This window comes from Microtus oregoni, unplaced genomic scaffold (genome assembly GCF_018167655.1).
Source record: "Microtus oregoni isolate MIOR12 unplaced genomic scaffold, Mior012 000001F_ref0000356, whole genome shotgun sequence".
NCBI lineage: Eukaryota > Metazoa > Chordata > Mammalia > Rodentia > Cricetidae > Microtus > Microtus oregoni.
The window spans coordinates 21,330,905-21,350,705 of record NW_024543060.1 but is presented as its reverse complement, the minus strand read 5'-3'; the positions used below and the strand labels follow the sequence as shown (position 1 = coordinate 21,350,705).

At 36.1% G+C, this 19,801-nt stretch overlaps 1 pseudogene; it reads left to right on the top strand.

Moving 5' to 3' along the window:
* The first annotated feature begins 2,419 nt into the window (after positions 1-2,419).
* Positions 2,420-3,672, top strand: LOC121463301 (annotated as a pseudogene).
* Positions 3,673-19,801: the final 16,129 nt, after the last annotated feature.

Sequence of the window (19,801 nt, the reverse complement as noted above, 5' to 3'; positions counted from 1 at the left end):
TGCTGCTGAACTAATCCAACATAGATATCTTTAATTTGGATCTAAGGATATGATACTTTGGAAAGGAGTTTCTTATTTTGTTTTCACAGAGGATGAGACGCTGTTCATTTCTTCTATTCCGATTTGGTATGATGGACCACGCCCTCCTGAAGGATTGCAGTGAACATCTTCAGAAAATTGCTTCGCTCAACTGCCAACTGAGATGAAACTAGCACACAGGTTATACCATGAAAGACCTAATTAACGACGCCCCCATTCAGCAGGAAGCAGTTTGGAGAGAAAAAACTGCGCCCATATTCCCAAATATGGTTTATAAACGTTCTTTTACATTTAAAGGGGGATATGATATAGATATAAATAATTTGCATTAGTATAGATTTTGCTTTATTGATAGAGATTTAAGGTCAATTTTGTTATATGTATAAGTGTTTCTGATTTTGATTAAGGTATTGTGATTGTGTAGTTCATTTAAATATGTAATGTATAATTAGGAAATATAGGTTGTTGATGGATAATCATAAATAATAGTCAAGTTTGTAGTCACGTTAGTTAAGATTTTCTAGATGTGCATAGATATATCTTAGATAGGCATTCTTCATATCTTTCAAAGATTATAGAATATGGCATTTTAAATGTTTTAATAACTGAGGACTTTTCATGACAATGAGACACTCTGCTCCTGGCAGCACCAATGTACTTCAAGAGGAAGATGGGCATCGAAGAGGCACCTTATGGAGTTTGATAGCCATTTGGGCAAGAAACTGCTCTTGCCTGGACTATTGCATAAACTGGACACAGAGAACCTGTAGAGAGAGGACTACTGAACTTGCCTAAGGTGAGATGATCTTTCGGGGTTCCTGATTCATTTAAAAAGAGTCTGCAAGACATTCTGCAGGACACAACAGATAGTGACTGAACTGACTTTGAATTTTCCTGCTTTATGGAAATGTCTGCTGGATACCATGGCCTGAAGGCTGAAGATGGATGCCCCAACGGTACAGAGGAACACTGGGTGACTGTCCAGGCAGTGAGATATCTCTGTCATTTCTAGAGTTTTAAAAGTTGCTTTTTTCTTGTTTGCTTAGGTAGTATTGTATCTTTCTGGAGTCTTTGATGGAGTTAAGAATAGTTAGTTATAGTTATAATTTTCCTTAGTTATGATAAAGATTATTGTAACTTTTACTTGATAACTGTTTTGTTATATGTAATTTTGCTATGTTAAAGTTAAAGCCTTTTTTTTTTTTTGTTTAAACCGAAAAAGGGGAAATGATGGAGGAAGGTCATTGGCTAATAAAGGAACTGCCCTGGCCCATTTTATTGGTTAGAGGATAGGTGGGAGGAGAAAACAGGACAGAACGCTGGGAGGAAGAGGAAGTGAAGTCAGAGTCTCGACAGCTTTCCTCTCAGGAGCAGACGCCTGAGAGAGACGCCATGCCCCGCTCCCGGCATGAAGCTCCGACCCAGGATGGACTAGGCTAGAATCTTCCCGGTAAGACCGGTTCTCACAGATTATTAGAGATGGGTTGATCGGGATGTGAGAATTAGCCAGTAAGGGCTAGGGCTAAAGGGCCAAGCAGTGATTAAATGAATACAGTTTGTGTGTTGTTATTTCGGGGCATAAGCTAGCCGAGCAGGCGGCCGGGGTGCTGGGAACGCAGCCCCGCCACTCTTATTACTTCAGTTAGGTTTACTAGATATATAGAGATATATTTCAGTTTGATAGACAATCTTCAAACTTTTCAGAGACCTACAGAATATGGCATTTAAAATATTTTAAGAAAATAGGACTTTTCATGACAACTAAATACATCAGATCCTGGCAGCACTAATCTACTTCAAGAGGGAAATGTTGAAGTTCCATATCAAGTTTTTAGGCATTTGGGCAAGAAACTGCTCTTGTCTGGACTGCTTGATGTTATGTTGTATAAACTGCAGGACCCACAGAAAAATGACTGCTGAACTTGCCTAAAGAAGCTGAGAGAGTACTTCAGGGTTCCTGCTTTACCAAAGAACCTGCCAGACATTCTACATGACATAGAAGAAAGCAACTAATAAACATTGACAATAAAAGGCAGAAGAAATCTTCAAATTTCCTACTTCACTGAAAAGTCTACCAGATGCTATGGACTGTAGGCTGAAGATGGATGTCCCAAGATTATAGAAAAATCTTTGGGAGACTATCCAGGAAGCAAGATATTTTGTCAATTCTAAAGTTTTGAAAGTTGCTTAAAATGCATTTCCTGTTTATTTTGGTAATATTACATCATTCTGGGTTCTTTGAAGAGTTAAAGACAGATAGTTATAGTTTTTGTTAGTTATGATAAAAGATATATATATATATATATATATATATATATATATATATATATATATATAAACTTTATACTCGCTCTTCCTCAGGACCGAGCCTCTTGCCAAAATGTCGCTTTCTAACAAGCTGACTTTGGACAAACTGGACGTGAAGGGAAAGCGGGTCGTGATGAGGGTGGACTTCAATGTTCCTATGAAGAACAACCAGATAACAAATAACCAAAGGATCAAGGCTGCTGTTCCAAGCATCAAATTCTGCTCGGGCAATGGAGCCAAGTCAGTTGTCCTTATGAGCCACTTGGGCCGACCTGATGATGTTCCCATGCCTGACAAGTACTCCTTAAAGCCAGTTGCGGCAGAACTCAAGTCTCTGCTGGGCAAGGATGTTCTCTTCTTAAAGGATTGTGTGGGCCCAGAAGTCTAGAATGCCTGTGCCAACCCAGCAGCTGGCACTGTCATCCTGCTGGAGAATCTCTGCTTTCATGTGGAGGAAGAAGGGAGGGAAAGGATGCTTCTGGGAACAAGATTAAAGCTGAACCAGCCAAAATTGATGCTTTCCGAGCCTCACTGTCCAAACTTGGGGATGTCTATGTCAATGATGCTTTTGGTACTGCACACCGAGCCCACAGCTCCATGGTGGGTGTGAATCTGCCACAGAAGGCTGGTGGATTTTTGATGAAGAAGGAGTTGAACTACTTTGACAAAGCTTTGGAGAGTCCTGAATGACCCTTCCTGGCAATATTGGCAGGAGCTAAAGTTGCAGACAAGATCCAGCTGATCAATAATATGTTGGACAAAGTCAATGAGATGATCATTGGCGGTGGAATGGCTTTTACCTTCCTTAAGGTGCTCAACAACATGGAGATCGGAACTTCTCTGTATGATGAAGAAGGAGCCAAGATTGTCAAAGATCTCATGGCTAAAGCTGAGAAAAATGGTGTGAGGATTACCTTGCCCGTTGACTTCGTCACTGCTGACAAATTTGATGAGAATGTCAAGACTGGCCAAGCTACTGTGGCCTCTGGTATACCTGCTGGCTGGATGGGCCTGGACTGTAGTTCTGAGAGCAGCAAGAAATATGCTGAAGCTGTGGCTCGAGCCAAGCAGATTGTTTGGAATGGACCTGTCGGGGTCTTTGAATGGGAAGCTTTTGCCAGGGGAACCAAGTCCCTCATGGATGAGGTGGTATAAGCCACTTCTAGGGGTTGCATCACTATCATAGGCGGTGGAGACACTGCCCCTTGCTGTGCCAAATGGAATACAGAGGATAAAGTCAGCCATGTGAGCACTGGGGGTGGTGCCAGTCTAGAGCTCCTGGAAGGTAAAGTCCTTCCTGGGGTGGATGCTCTCAGCAATGTTTAGTATTTTCCTGCCTTTTGGTTCCTGTGCACAACCCCTAAGTCATCTTAGTGTGTTTTCCGCATCTCCATTTGGTGTTAGTGAAAGATTCAGCTGGTGACCGAGATGCAGCACCAGGAACCCTTAAACAGTTGCACAGCATCTCAGCTCGTCTTTCCTTCATCGGGATTTGTATACATTCTTCAAGATCCCATTTTAATTCCATAGTGACTAAAGAAAGCCATTGTGCATTCTAGAGTGCATCTATTTATATTCTGCCTGTAGAAGAAAGTGAGCTATGAAAGCTTAGTCCTCTTTGAGTAGCTTCTGGTTGGCTTTGTCACTGTTCATGACTCAGCATGGAAATAAGATGAAATTCCAGCTGGAGATTTGGAGAAGTTGATGATGTATTAATAAAGATGTCCACCGGAAAAAAAAAAGAAAACTTTATACTCACAAAGATAAAATAGGTAATATTATATTTTCTTTAATTCGCTAGATACAAATAGACTAAATATTGTAACTGTAATTTGTGCTTGAATCTGTTTTGTTATATATACTTTTACTATGTTAAATGTTAAAACTTCCTATTTATTTAGACAGAAAAGGGGAGATGCAGTGTGATTGCCCTCTGTTTCCAATGAATTTTTTTATTACCATGGCTAAAAAGGAAGCTGCTTAGGCTTATAGCAGGACAGAATACAGCCAGTCTGGAAAAAATATACAGAAAAAATAGACGGAGTCAGAGAAACACCATGTAGCTGTGGTTTTCAATGTGGAAGGAACCAGAATGTTTCCGGTAAGCTACAGCCTTTGGAAATACACAGATTAATAGAAATGGGTCAATTCAAGATGTAAGAGCTAGCTAGAAATATGCCTGAGTCACTGGCCGAAAAATGTTGTAATTAATATAGGTTATGCATGATTATTAGAGTCTGAGCATTTGGAAAATGAATGAGCAGTCTCTGGTCACAGTGGAGTTTCCTGGGAGTCTCAATTTTTTTTTTCACTTCTACTTATTTATTTATTTATTAAAGATTTCTGTCTCAAATTTTTTTCCATTTTTTTTTTATTGAGAAAAGGAGAAAAAAAACAAGTTTCCACCTCCTCCCAGCCTCCCATTTCCCTCCCCCTCCTCCCACCCTTCTCCCCCTTCCCCCACTCCTCTCCCCCTCGCTCTCCAGTCCAAAGAGCAGTCAGGGTTCCCTGCCCTGTGGTAAGTCCTAGGTCCTCCCCTCTCCGGAGCACTGGACTGAGTTCCCAAGGTCCCAATGAGGAGCAGAAGGAGGGAGAACATGAGCAAAGAAGTCGGGACCACGAGGGGTGCACCCACCCACTGAGACAGTGGAGCTGATCTATTGGGAGCTCACCAAGGCCAGCTGGACTGTGACTGAAAAAGCATGGGATAAAACTGGACTCTCTGAGCATGGCGAACAATGAGGGCTGATGAGAAGCCAAGGACAATGGCACAGGGTTTTGAACCTACTTCATGTTCTGGCTTTGTGGGAGCCTAGCCAGTTTGGATGTTCACCTTCCTAGAAAAGGAATGTTCTTAAATAAAATGCGGGAAGGGTGATTCACATGTGTTGATTTATTCAGGGTAAGAATGGAAGGTACCAGCTATAAGAATCTGATTAAGTGGATAATATAGATAGAGAGTTGGCATGATTCCATTTCAAAATTATTCCCCAGAAAAAAAAAAAAAAAGGACTCTACTAACCGCTTAAGTTGTTGAACCATGATCACTCACTGCAGCCCCCTTAGGTTTCAAAATTGCAACATTAAAACAATTATTTTCTCACTTTTCCCATTACTAGGTTAAAAAAATGTTTTCAAGCGCAAAGGAAATTTACATAACTGATTCTTTTTTCTTTTTACTTGCTTGAAAGAACATGTTTAAAAGAAATCATTTTTTTTTCCTTCACTGATATCTGGGATTCAGGGATTCAACAAGTTTTATTCTGGATAGTGAATAGCATGCATGTTCAATACTTCCCACTTAATCCAAATGTTGGTGAAACACCTTTCTATTTTGGTGACCATGCTTCTCTGCTTTGCTTGGCTTACTGAATTCCCCAAGCGTATGTTTTTATACAAGAAACAATTGCAATTAGATCAGATGTTCACAAAATGCAGACAGAAAACCATTTCCTTAATAACAGAGAATAGTAGCGCTGTCCCATTCATGTGATAAGAAAATGCTGTATCCAAAGACAATATCCAAAAATGTGTAGAAACCTCTCTGTGCTGTTAGATAAAGGATGAATGTGGGCATCAAGAAACAACTTTTGTTTTTTTGATGGCATGCTTAACATAAAAAATAGAGGAGAATAGTCCAAATATTTTCTCTCTGCCTTGTTCCTGATTCATTGTCTGGGATGATTAAGATTCCTTTATTATTTTTTATTGAAATATTTGTTCAGTTTATTTTCATCATATTCTTTCCTCTCCTCCAATTTTCACAGAGCCTCCTCAACTTCCTAACCACTCACCTCATTTTAATTTTTTTCCTTAGTAAAACACAAAGATGTATAAAACACATAAAACTTAAAACAATATAGAAAGTAATAAAAGGTGTGAGAAGTCAGTATCTATAACAGAAACTCAGAAAACCTGCCAATGTTTCAGAAATTGGCAATGAAAACAGAAACATTTATTTTAGATTGGCAAGATGCATACATTTGGGTAAAACAAAGTATAAAACCTTATATAGGTATATAAAATCTTTTAAATTTTAGTGAGAATATAGAATAATCCAATAAACTTTAATACATACATATATATATGTGTGTGTGTGTGTGTGTGTGTTTGTGTGTGTATACACCTTTTGATTACCTTTAAAATTTAAACATAGTTTAAAAATAAAAATTTAAGCATATAAATGTATAGTAAATGAAAGATAGCTGTGGAGATTGGGGAGGTATCTTAGAGTATGTGATGATTTGGATAACAATGCCCCCACAGGGTTATAAATATCAATATTTAGTAACAAGTGAAAGGAACTATTTGAGAAGAATTAGGATGTGTGATTTTGTCACACTGTGCCATTAGGAGCCTACTTTAAGGTTTCAAAAGTTCCCACCAGAACCAGTGTCTCTCTTTCTTACTGACTGATGCCTGAGTATTAGTGGTAAAGCTCTTAGAAACCGCACGAGCACCATGCATGTAAGTTTCCATCATGTTGATCCTAGATTAACCTGATAAGGCTGTAAGAAAGTCCATGATGAAATGCTTTTTAAAATAAGTATCTTTGGTCATGGTGTCTGGTCACAGCAATAGGACAGTGATGAAGGCATGTGTATGATAGCATTTTGTAAGAGGATGAAGATGTGAGTTTAAATCCTATCAAAAGAAGCCCGGTGTGATTACACACCTTTAGTCCTAGTGTTGGAGATCAGAGACATGAAATATATAGGAAGTTGCTAATTAAACTGCTATGCCTAGATGGACAGTTTCTGTTTGAGTGAGAAATCTTGTCTTATAGGAATGCCATACAGTACAATAGAGGAAAACACCAATTCTCACCCACTGGGTAAAACAGGTGATCACACCCTATTCCCATGGTGCAGAGATCACACATGTACTGTAGATATGTAGTAATATGAGCGGCGGCAAGGCTGTGTCCCCAACACCCCAGCCGCCTGCTAGCTTATGGCTGAAATAATAACACACAAACTGTATTAATTTAATCACTGCTTGGCCCATTCTCTTCAAGGCTAATTCTCACATATTAATTTAGCCCATTTCTAATCATCTGTGTGTAGCACCCCAAGGTGCACTTACGGGGAAGATTCTAGCCTATGTCCATCCTGGGTTGGAGCTTCATCCCGGGAGCGGGGCTTGGCATCTCTCTCAGGCGTCTGCTCCCAAGAGGAGAGCTGTTGAGTCTCTGAAGGGACATCAATTCCTTGTTCTTGTACAGCCCGAATGGCTGGTTTTCTCCACTTGTAATATCTTTTAATATTATTCTCAGAAATATAGGCTCTAGATTTAGCAGGAATGTTAATTTCGGCATTTCATTGTTGTAATAGGTCACGACCCCATAAATTCATTGTGATATTGGCTACATATGGCTTTAATTTTCCTATTTGTCCCTCTGGCCCTATACATTCAACCCATCTCGTGCTCTGCCTTACTCGAGATAGGGTTCCAATTCCCAGGAGCTGAACATTTACATTCTGAAGAGGCCAATATGGATGCCAAGATTCTGGAGTAATGATACTTACATCAGCACCTGTGTCCAGCAGGCCAGTAATAAAAATGCCATGTACACACACTCTCAGTTTAGGTCTTTGATCATTTATAGAAGTTTGCCAAAACACACGTAACTTATCTTTCTGATCATTATTGCTTGTAACAGTAGGCATGGGGCTTCCTAATTGTCCTGATGAGGCACATTCTCTGCAGAAACTGGAAATGACTGAACCATGTTTGCCATGGGGTCCTGTGTGGCCCCCCCTCTCACATTTCCCGACTGTATCAGGTTGCCTTGTCTATCTCTTGTAGACCTGCATTCATTTGTCCAATGTCTGCCTTTTCCACATCTTCTACATAAACCTGAAGGCTGAGTCCTCCTATTTCTGTTATTTCTTGAAGATGCATTATTATTATTATTTCTGAAAGATGCATTATTATTATTATTATTATTATTATTATTATTATTATTATTATTATTTCTGAAAATCCATTGTCTACAATTCCTTTTCATATGACCCATTTTGCCACAATTAAAACATTTGGTATTCTGGTGTCTCCTTTTACCATTGGAAATTTCTTCTTCTACCCATGCTTCAGTGCCATAATCAAATGTATCAACATTGAGTGTATGCAAGACCCATTCTTCCAAAGGAGCTGATCTGAGCTTTAAAGGACCCAAAATCCTTTTGCATTCCACATTTGCATTTTCATAAGCCAAAGACTCAATCATTATACATCTTGCTTCTGGGTCAGATATCCCTATTTGTACAGCCTTAGTTAATCTTTGTAAAAAGTCACTAAAGGGTTCTCTCTGACCCTGTTTAACTCTGACAAATGATTCCATTCTCTGTCCTGGGTCTTGTACCCTGTCCCAAGCCCTTAAGGCTGCTGTAGTACACATGGAGAGTGTGTTTTCATCCAAATTAGCTTGTTCCTGAGGGTGGGAAAAGAGCCCTTCACCTAGAATTTGATCTAGGGAAATGTCAATTCCCTTTGATTTTTCCTGCTATTCTAAGAGTCTAGCCTCTTGCCTGAATAAGCATTTCCATTTCAATTGCGGTCCACTCTCGAGTACAGCAGAGCTCAGCTGGAGCCAGTCCAAGGGGGTTGCTCTGCTTGTCGTGGCCCAAGATCTTAGCATCTCTTAACAAAAGAGGCTTGCATCCCAAAAGTCATAACAGCCTGTTTCATTTCCTTGAGGTCATTCATACGGACAGGCTCCCATGTATCCTCATTGATGACCCTAGGGTTTCTGGAACCAATCACCTTCTCTGTTGTTATTACTGGAAAGGCATGTAGAGCTGTAGGTAGAGCTTTGTGGAAATTGTCCCGGAGAGACTTACCCACAGATGTAGTTAAAATTTGCCTTTCTACCCTTTGCTCTTCTTCATCAGAATTTAGAAATTCCTCAATCTTTTCAATTCTATTCACCATTGCCTTCTGCAATGTCTGAATCTCCTGTCCAGAATTATGTTCCAAAGCCTTCATTGAGGATTCTAAAGTATGAAGTTTGTCCGTTAGAGATAACATCTCATCTTTGGACATAAGTTTTATGGCATAAACCGTGCCTTCTTGTATTGACAATCTTTCCGCCAATCTGTCATAAGCTTTAGACAAAATCCGATTGTCACATTCAGCAGTTTTGATTCTCTCAGTTAATGTTTCATTTCCTACAGACAGGTACTGAATCTTATGGTCCAGATCAGCTGTTCCCTCTTCCATAGTAATGAATTTCTCCTTAACATCAGCCTGGAGACCTTCAAACTGATTCTTGAGAAGATTGTTATCAGTCTGGAGAACTTCAAACTGATTCTTGAGAAGGTTGTTATCATTCTCAGTTGTTTTTAAGCATTCAGTCTCTGCCTTAAGAATCCTGGATTCGTCTTGTAAAGACTTTATCATATTTCTATTATCAAACCATTTGGTGCCAATGAAAACTACAAATCCCAGAAGGATCCATAGATGTGGGGTGATAGACACCTCTTGTAAAATCTCCCACATGGTACAATTAAAAAAAAACTGTTAAATTCTTGAACAGTAATGTGTTCAGACATTTTATCTATCAAAGAAAAATTTTTTACCTGCAATGATCCATTCCTGCCAGTGGTGGTTTCTGTGTTTCTGTCCTAGAACTAGCTCTTGTAGACCAGGCTGGCCTCGAACTCACAGAGATCCGCCTGTCTCAGCCTCCCAAGTGCTGGGATTAAAGGCATGCACTACCACTGCCTGGCCGGCCTCAAACTCACAGAGATCTGCCTGCCCTTGCCTCCCAAGTGCTGGTATCAAAAGCGTGCGCCACCACTGCCCGGCCAAGTCACTTTATATCAGACCAAATCTGATGCTGTGGCAGCTTTTGTTGCAAAACCGCAGGTACTTGAGCTTCTGCTAATTCAGGCACTGGGGTTCCGCTGCAAAACTTAGCCAAGGCAGGCAGAATGGGCCTGTGTCGCCAAGTATGTCTCGGACTCGGCACTGGGGCAGGAGTCACGAACTGAAAAACAGCACCCGGGAGGGTGCTGTGTTAGCTAGCGGGCTATCTGCTTGAGTTGGGGGCAAAATAGCCCGAAGTTGGACGCCAAAATGTAGCGGCATAAACGAATGCAGACAGATTGTAAAAATATATATAGTTTTAATGTCGAAATAGACTTACAGAACCACCATTCCTGCGGAGACCAGGAAAGCAGAAGAGACAGCTCTGAGCACTCTCGCCAAATTTATAGGCAGACATTAGCCCGAGGCGAACACGCCCCCTAAGGGGCCGGACTTATCCCTACATAGATACACACAGATAGCAGTCAGATACACTCACAGAGAGAGAGGGAAATCAAGAATATAAAAATATAACTATACAAATATTTAGTTGTTCTTACAAAACTGAAGGATAGATTTATAACAGTGACCCCCAAGAATTTAAAGAATACCCAGTCCTTACCTAACTTTAAAATTATGTATGGTCATTTGAAGATCATACTCAGATGCATCACTTTATTTTTAAATTAGTCATTATCTGAAATGACTAACCTTCAACAGTTCAAATATTATTCAATTATAATGTATAATTAGAAGCATTTTAATTTTTTCTCAGCTAAAATGAAGTTTAAATAAATAAGCAAGAGGCAATATGCCTAGGGTATATTTCCAGCATGCCCATATCATGAGAACAGTTAATTACTGAAACACACAAAAAAAATAAAAAAAATGTGAAATACAGAACTCAATATTATACATTCCATATTTACAGTGTATAGAAAAATATTTTCAGTTTTCTCTCCTACTTTGTAGAAAGGGACACCCACCGCTTAAGGCAAAGTTAAAGCAATTCTGTGCAGCAGCAAAAGTCTTCAGGGTTGCATAAAAAATTGTAGGGGATGATGTTTCTGCTGTACCATATTTTATTGTTGACTGTCTCTGAATAAGACATTTCTATTGCCACAGTTCTTACAATGTTGACAGCTCATACTTTTGTGTGGTCCACACACTAAAATCTTTCTGTGGAAGAGAAAAAGACAAAATACTGTTGTGATTGCATAGCACCAGTCCACAAATTCCTTATTTTCTCACCATACAAAATATATTTCACTAGCACTTGACCAACATAGAATGTAAATAGATGAATCAAGTCATTTATAATGATGTGGTAAGAAAACCTGCTAGAAGACAATCGAGTTCTTAATATCTACCGATGATGGCATTCAAGTATGTGTAGAGATATTTCATTTGTATTTTAATAAATAAAGCTTTTCTTATGTTCAGAGAGTAAAACAACTGCACTGCTCAGCCTAACAGACCAGGCAGTGGGGACACACACCTTTAATCCCAGTAGCCACAATGAAACACACCATTAATCCCTGCAGTCACATTAGTTTGCAATAGAAACCAGGCAGTAGTGGTGCATGCCTTTAATTTCAACACTGGAGAGGAATATAAACTGGGTGGCAACAGCTCTCACACGCAGGATCGATCTGAGAATCCTGGAGGTAGGAATTGCCATTTAGGACTAAGGTAGAACTAAGAGCTAGTGGCTGGCTGTTTTGCTTTTCTAACCTTCAGGATGAATCTCAATTTCCGTTTTTGGGTATTTATTAATTGCACCACAAATATGTGTCATATAACAAATATATCTATAAATGTATATGTATGTGAATACATATATATATATATATATACACACACACACACAAATTGTTATTAACTATTAGCAGTCAATAGTAAAACACTAAAAACCTGAAAGATCAGCAAAGTTATATGGAAATATCTGGAAGGAGAAAAGGTAAAAGAGAAATGATGTAATTATATTATAATAAGAAAGACTAAAGGAAATTTTTAAAAAGTTTTATTCACAAGTGATTAGAAAGACCTTGATGTAGAGGTTTTTAAAACTTTTCCATTAATGCAATTTGTCAGGGTCTTTTCAGAGGGTCAGCAAATCATTGTAGAAATGATTCATCATTCCAGGCAGGAAACAGGTCAATTTCTTAAGAAAATAAAACTCTCTTGTTTTTAAACCAGCTAATGGATTCTTGAAGGAGTATATTACTATTAGAATATTTATGATTTATGATTTCCTTCTCAATAACTTTAAAACTGGTTGATCATAACTTGAAAAATAAGAAAAAAAGTATCTTTGATGGGTTCCTAATGGCTGTCTTCTGAAATTCAAATTTCTTTGAGGAAGAAAAAAAACTTGATAGAATATTAAATAAGAAAAATATGTTTTGATGTAGGAAAGTGAGAAAACTGGAGACCAATACAGTTCAATTAGAGACCTTTACAATAATGCCTTCACCTGTCCTTAATAGTGATGATCACAACTATTCATCAAGGATATGATAGTGGCAGATAGATAACAAAGAAGTAAAAATGAAAACTGTTTAGTTCATTTCATTGAGATCTAGGATAATTCAAGTTGGGATATCTGGGGAAGAGTTGCTAATTTGTTACTGGACTCTAAAATCCCAAAGAAGCATTTCCTAGCACGGTCTCCCTACGTTAAAATGGCATCCTGTTAACACGCATGGGAAATGGAAGAAAGGTAATGTACGGTGAGAGAGTGGTAAGGGCAGAAATGCTTCCTAGCTTTCTGTTACTGGAAGTGTAGGAAAATAAGTTCTTGTTCCTGACATCCCACTCCAAAAAATGTGCCTGGAAATTAAAGAAAGGGACAAAAGAATGAAAAATGGACAACAGAACTGAGTTTAAAGTTAAATATTCAACTAGAAATCAAAAAACAGAAGAAAGGATATTATAAAACATAAAAATATAACTAGAATGAACATGCTAATAGAGAGAATTTGAATCGATGTGATTAAACATTGAAAACAAATATTTACAACTTTCATAGCAAATGCTAGAATAGCACCTCACACTAGCATACATACAATTTTTTCCTAGGTCCCCAAAAGCACAGCTTTGAAAAAAAAAATGAATTGTCTCATCAGAGGAAACTTTTCTTCAAAAATCTTTTGACTCATGTTATCCAGAAGGGATATATGAGAAAATGAGAATGATTCTTTGGTTTGTGTGTTTTCTAGGACCCTCTCACAAATTGAAGAGGCTTCGGGTCAGGAACAAGCATTGGATCTTTGTTTTAATTTAGCTTTGGGCTTGCCCTATGTGAACTGAAAATCAGAGAAAGAACCAAAAGTGTGGGGTGTGCTGAGGGGTAAAGTGAGTATTACATAATAGAGTTGACCTCACTAGAGGGAACAGATTTACCCAAGACTGGATCCTTAATCTAACATATGGGTACCAGGTGGAAGAGAAGCAAATAGAGAAATAAAATTTAAAGGGCTTTAAATACTCATGTACTTATGCAAACTGAAGACTTCTTCAGTCAGATTAAAGGTATCAGTGTTTGAATTTTTAAATTACTAAATAATTACATTTTTACATATGTGTATATGAGAGAGAGATAAAAGTCACATCTTAATATGTGTTTCTATTATGAAAAAAAATAAATCTAATTCACATGTCTAATACCTAAAATTCCCTGTTATAGTTTGGGATGGGAATATCTAGAAGCTGCAGTTTAATACTTTTAAAGAATGATTTCTACATTTGAAATCTAAAAGGTATTGTACATTTTATCCTTTAAAGTAAAAATATAATGATAAATGCAATCTCTACCAAATAAAGGAATTGCTGAGTCACACAACATTTCTTCATGAGTGATTCTGGCTTATTAGTGAAAATTTGTAAAATATTGGCAAATTTTAATTATTAGTCTTTTATAAATTAAAAAGAACCACATATTTTCTCCTTTGATCACTTTATTAAAAATTTTATCTTTCTAACAGTTAGCAGCATATCTATGATAAAAGTCAGAGACTGCAGGAAGTGGTGGGTTTTTCAACTGTTTAATGGTTTATACAAATGAAATATGTCTACAGTTAAGGGTCTGAAGTAAGTGATATCAATGAGCTGTTCATTTTGCAGTGTCATTATCTCTGAGAATGATTGCATTGTCAAATGGTGTGGCTCTGATAACTGTGACTAAAAATCTGGATAGAAAAAGTGAAACTCTTTCTTGAAAAGGGACTTTCAAAAGATTGAACTATTTGCGGTTACAATTATATAAGAAGAATAGGAATAATGCCTTAATAAACTGTATTCAGAGCTTTTTTTTCTGATTTTAAGAAACAAGGCATTCTTACAGTTTCCATTCAGTTCATATCTTTCTCTTGGTCACATGTAAGGTGGTGTGACCCTTTCTACTTATGGGACACTGTAACATATCTTCTCGGGTTTATGATCTCTTTTCTATGTATCAATTTCCTAACCCACTTTAGTGCAATCTTTCAATACTTGATACTGGATGAGTTGTTATTGTTTCCTGAACTGAAAAGCATGCAGTTTCACCCGTTTTGTCTCCAAGAGAACCTCCTAGGACTCATAATGAATACCTGAAACCCCAGAAAATCAAAATTTTGTATATGCTAAGTTTTACCAATATTTACTTTTCTTTCTTATAGTTTGTTTTAAAAATTAGGTAAAGCTGTGCATATGAACTGAATTGATTCTGGTTGCTTATACAGACAAGCAGAAGATTAAACTGTTCACAATTACGTCATAAATTGTTTATAGGTTCACAAAGCCTACATTTAGTAGAATACATCTGACAGAAGATGCCTGCTGGGGGAAGTGAACGTGAATTTTTTGAAAAAAAAAATTCCCTTGAATCAGTTTTCCATGTTCCAGCAGATGATGACCCTATATCGTCATATGAAGAGCAGTGATCAATTGAACTCAGAGAGTCTGAAATGATGAAGCAAAATTGTAATAGAGTCATTGGGTGTCTGAAAGAAGCTTGCACAGAAGTAAAGACAGAAGGTGATCAAAGTATATTCCACACATGCATAAGATTCAAAATAATAAAAATTAGAACAACAGAAGATTAACTCTACTAACTCAAAAAAAAAACGGAATTGTGTTAAGAATATATTAACACAAAGAATGTCTTAATTACTATTTTTTTCAAATTGGGGTTCATTATTTAGTAACATAAAAGTGGCTTTAGTACAGATATTCTACTACCAAGGGAATTGCTCTAAATATTGCTTGGGGTACTGAGTGACTAAGGGAAAATCATAGATGATACTTTTCATTGTCTGTATAGTGTATTGTGGGATTCCCCTCTGTATGTTGTGAATACCATTGGTTAATGAAGATGAACACTATCTTGGGCCTGTGCAGAGAATATAGGTAGGCAGGGAAAACTAAACTGATTGCTGGGAGAAAGGAGGAGGAGTTGGAGAGAAACCATGTAGCCCTGCCAGAGATAGAAGCCAGATTTTTTCCAGGTAAATCATAGCCTCATGAGATATGTAGATTAATAGAAATAGGTTGAATTAATTTGTAAGAGTTAGCTATTAAGAAGCAGCTAGAGCTAATGGGCCAAGCAGTGTTTTATATAATATAATTTCTGTTTGATTATTTCGGGACTGAGCAACTGGGAATCAACAAGCAGTCTCTCCTCAAAACAATAGTCCATGATTTATGTCAAAGTTAGTATAGGTCATAGGTCAGGAGAGCAATAACAGAGATTTTTATAGAATCTTTCACAATTGTGGGAAATTTAAAGCTTACTCATTATTAATTTCTGGAATTTTCCACTAAGAATTTTCTGGCAATTATTGGTCATTTGTCACAGAAAATGCATGAGAAAATGAGGAGCTCTAAGGATGAAATAACTTTGAAATCTGTGGGACTTCACATTAACTCAGAATGTAACAATTTATTGTGCATTGATTAAGTTTTAAAAGCCAGTCTTCATTAGACCATATACATGTATTTTGTACCAAAAACCAAAAATATGGAAAAGCATTTTCAATATTTGTAATAGGATGAAATATTTTAGCTCTGGCCATTCATAGAAAAAATAGCTAAGTTAAAGAATTAGTAAATAAGAAAACAAAGTTTGCTTTAGTATATTAGAAAATGAGAATAAAGAAAAGTATTCTTGAGACAATAACTCAAATAAATCAAAACGACAATACGCAAAATTATAAATATTCAGTCATGCTTTCTTTATCACTTTCACAAATCACAAAGAACTTTAATTAATTAATTGTTTTGAAACGCATGACGATTAAAAATTTCCATTTTATGCACTCAAAACAGCCCAAAGACCTAGGAAAGAATCAAGATGCACATAACATTCAATTGAAACAAACATAATTTCTAATGCAATAGCTAACAGAATTGAACATTTGTGCTCTAACTAAGACATCATAATCTCAGATTTTCACCATCTGCTCTGTTTGGTTGAGTTACTTGGAAGTGTTGCAGAGAAATGTAATAACATGGCTTTGTCTCTGCTAAGATTTGTCACTCTGTAAACAGTTTCCTACCACTTCCTCCAACACACCCTGATGGTTGAAAGCCAGATACAGTTTGTCTCTATTTTAGAAAGTTGATTTCTGTTTTCCAACACATTTTCAGAGGTATTATTTTCTCATTACTGAAAAAAAAGTATTATATTGACATATAAACACTAAAATTTTTAATATTGATGACAGTTATCCACAGAAAAAATTATAGATTACATGCTGCTGTAAATTATTCACAGTTATATATGGTTTAAGACATATTATTTTAAAAGTCAATAACTAAAGCATTTATTGAAATTTAACAAGTTAATTTTAACAAGCATATGGAGTACCTCCTGTAGTAGTTGTATCATTGTTCTTTTAATCATCTCCTTAATTTACAATATACTTTGTACTTTGGTACTTTGAAACATAGCATTGCATAGGCTCAGATCAATTCTATGGTTATATATATATATATATATGATTTTTAAAATATATCTATCTATAAATATGTAAGTATATTTAATATATGTTGTTAAACAAACTCATATTGATTAAGAAATGATTAGGAATAACAAGAGGGCTAACGACATTTTATTTATTGTCTACATATCCTTAATAATATGAAACTGTAAATTCAAACTTTGCAATTCACTCCAATGCTCTAAGTTTTTTGTCAATGATATTTCTTCTCTACTTGCATGTGCATAATCCCATCAAATAGGAGGCTAGTTTAATTTATTTTTCTGCCTATGTAATATGAAAAAAATGACAAAATTACTTATAACATATAAAACTGTAAAACAATACAACCATAAATTGAAAATAGAAATGAAAAGAAACATGAAAATTAGAGAAGAAAACTTAGATTCATGTGCTGATTTTTTCACACACGTCCAAGTTTTCTTTATAAAAAAAAAGAGATGAGAATATTTAATTTTTTATCTTTAAAATAAGAATTTGTTTGCATGTGTATTGTTTGTTTTCTAGCAATGCACACATTGTACCAAGCAAATAAATAGATATCTTAAGTGTACTGCGTACATAGCCAGGATAAATGCTTTAACAGTACAACTTCATTGTGACATTTGATAATATTTAGATGCTTCATAAGGTGAGAACTTTCGATAAGAAAACACATAATGGAACAGTGAAAATTGCCACACGTAAAAAATACTTATTTTAAAACCAGGTTTCAACCTGTTGTACTACACTGGCTGTTCAGAGAAGGACTTGACTATGTGGAGAAATTAAGCGGCAAAAGTACTGTGCAGGAGAGTGATATGTTTAAGGGTGAACAATTTTTTAAGAGAGGAAAATTGATACAACCACAAACTCTAAATCAAGGACAGTGCTGTTAACAAGCAAAGCAATTCAGGAAAGCTGTGGGAGATGAGACAGAGATTCCCACAAGCACCTTTTAAACTGTTGTAAAAATAGGAATTTTCATTCCAATTCCAATGGGAAATACATGAAAGGAGTTTAGTATAGCATTTGTTTGTACCTATGTAACTCTGCAAATCAATCTTTCTTTGTTTCTTTCTTTTCTTTTTTCCTTTCTTTCTTTCTCTACCTCCTTCCCCCCTTTCTTTTTCTTTCGTTTCCTTTTCTACTCTTCTCTCATATATTACATTCTGATTGCAGTTGACCTTCCCTGCAATCCTCTCAGTCCTTTTAGACCCCCTTTCTCTCAGAGACCCACTTCTTCTCCCATGTTTCCCTTTAGAAAAAAAAAAACATGCATCCCAGGGATATCAACTGAGCTTAGCCTAACAAACAGAATAAGACTAGGCACAAACATATAAAGGCTGAGGTATACAACCCTGTAGAAAGAAAAATGTCCTAAGAGCAGATGAAAGAGTAAAAGAAACACACCCCACTCCCACTGTTACTATTTCCACAGGAACACCAAGCTACACAACCGTAGTATATATGCCTATCTTCCTCTTGAAGTATTTGGTGCTGCCAGGAGTAGATGTGTCTCATTGTCATAAAAAGACCTCACTTCTTAAAACATTTTAAATGAGATATTTTGTAGTCTTTGAAAGGTTTGAAGAATATCTATCCATCTGAAATATATCTCTATACATCTATAAATTTAACTAATATGACTACAAGTTTGACTATTATAGATGATTACTACTAACCTATATTTCCTAATTTTACATTACATTTTTTAAATGAACTGCACAATCACAATACCTTAATCAATAGCAGAAATATATGTATAATTAAATTGACCTTAAATTTATATCAATAAACTAAGATACATACCAATGCAAATCTCTATAGCATTGTGATACACTAATGAAAAGTCTAAATTTAAGTATAATTTAATATAATTTAGCATGATACTTGCTTTGTGGCTAAGAATTGCAATCATGCAGGTACACTGATGTAAATGTAAAATATATTTTTGTAGATGAGAAGATTTTTAAAATACTCATTTCAGCAAACCATATGTATACAATATTCTTTTTGGAAATTAGGATAACTTTTTACTATCTCCTTTAACTTAGATATATGAATTATAGATTACTTTAAAAGAATTGTCTAAAATAACATATACTAGCACTAACTTATTGTCAGTATAGATGACAGAAAATTCTTTTACAAAAGAAAAATTTCTCAAGCTAAAATTGAATAAATAGTATATATTGAAGCTTTCAATAACAAAAACATTTTCTGAGACACTAAAAAGTGCCTAATGGAAATTGAAGGAGTATATTTTAGTATCTTATTTTTATTAACGCATTGATTTTATGGATTAAAATATAATACATACTTCAGGGTGTCAAGTTATATTGAAAACTAAAATAAAATGCATAGTAAATTTTCCTTCTTGCCATATACATTATCTAATTCTTTATTTAAATTGTGAAATGTACTAGACAGATGTGCGCATTTGAGGAACGCAGTGGTGAATCTAAATTGGAATATTGTATTTATTAAGTTTGTGTCATGTTTCACTTGAAATAATGTACATAATTAGAAATCTTTGTGTTTTCATTTCTTGTCTCCACACATTGTACATGAATGCTTCCTGATATTATTACCATATTATGTATTTTTGTGATAAATCACTTGGATTTCCTTCATTCAAAATAAACTAAACTCTATTTTCTCAAATTAAGGGAAAAGACTCA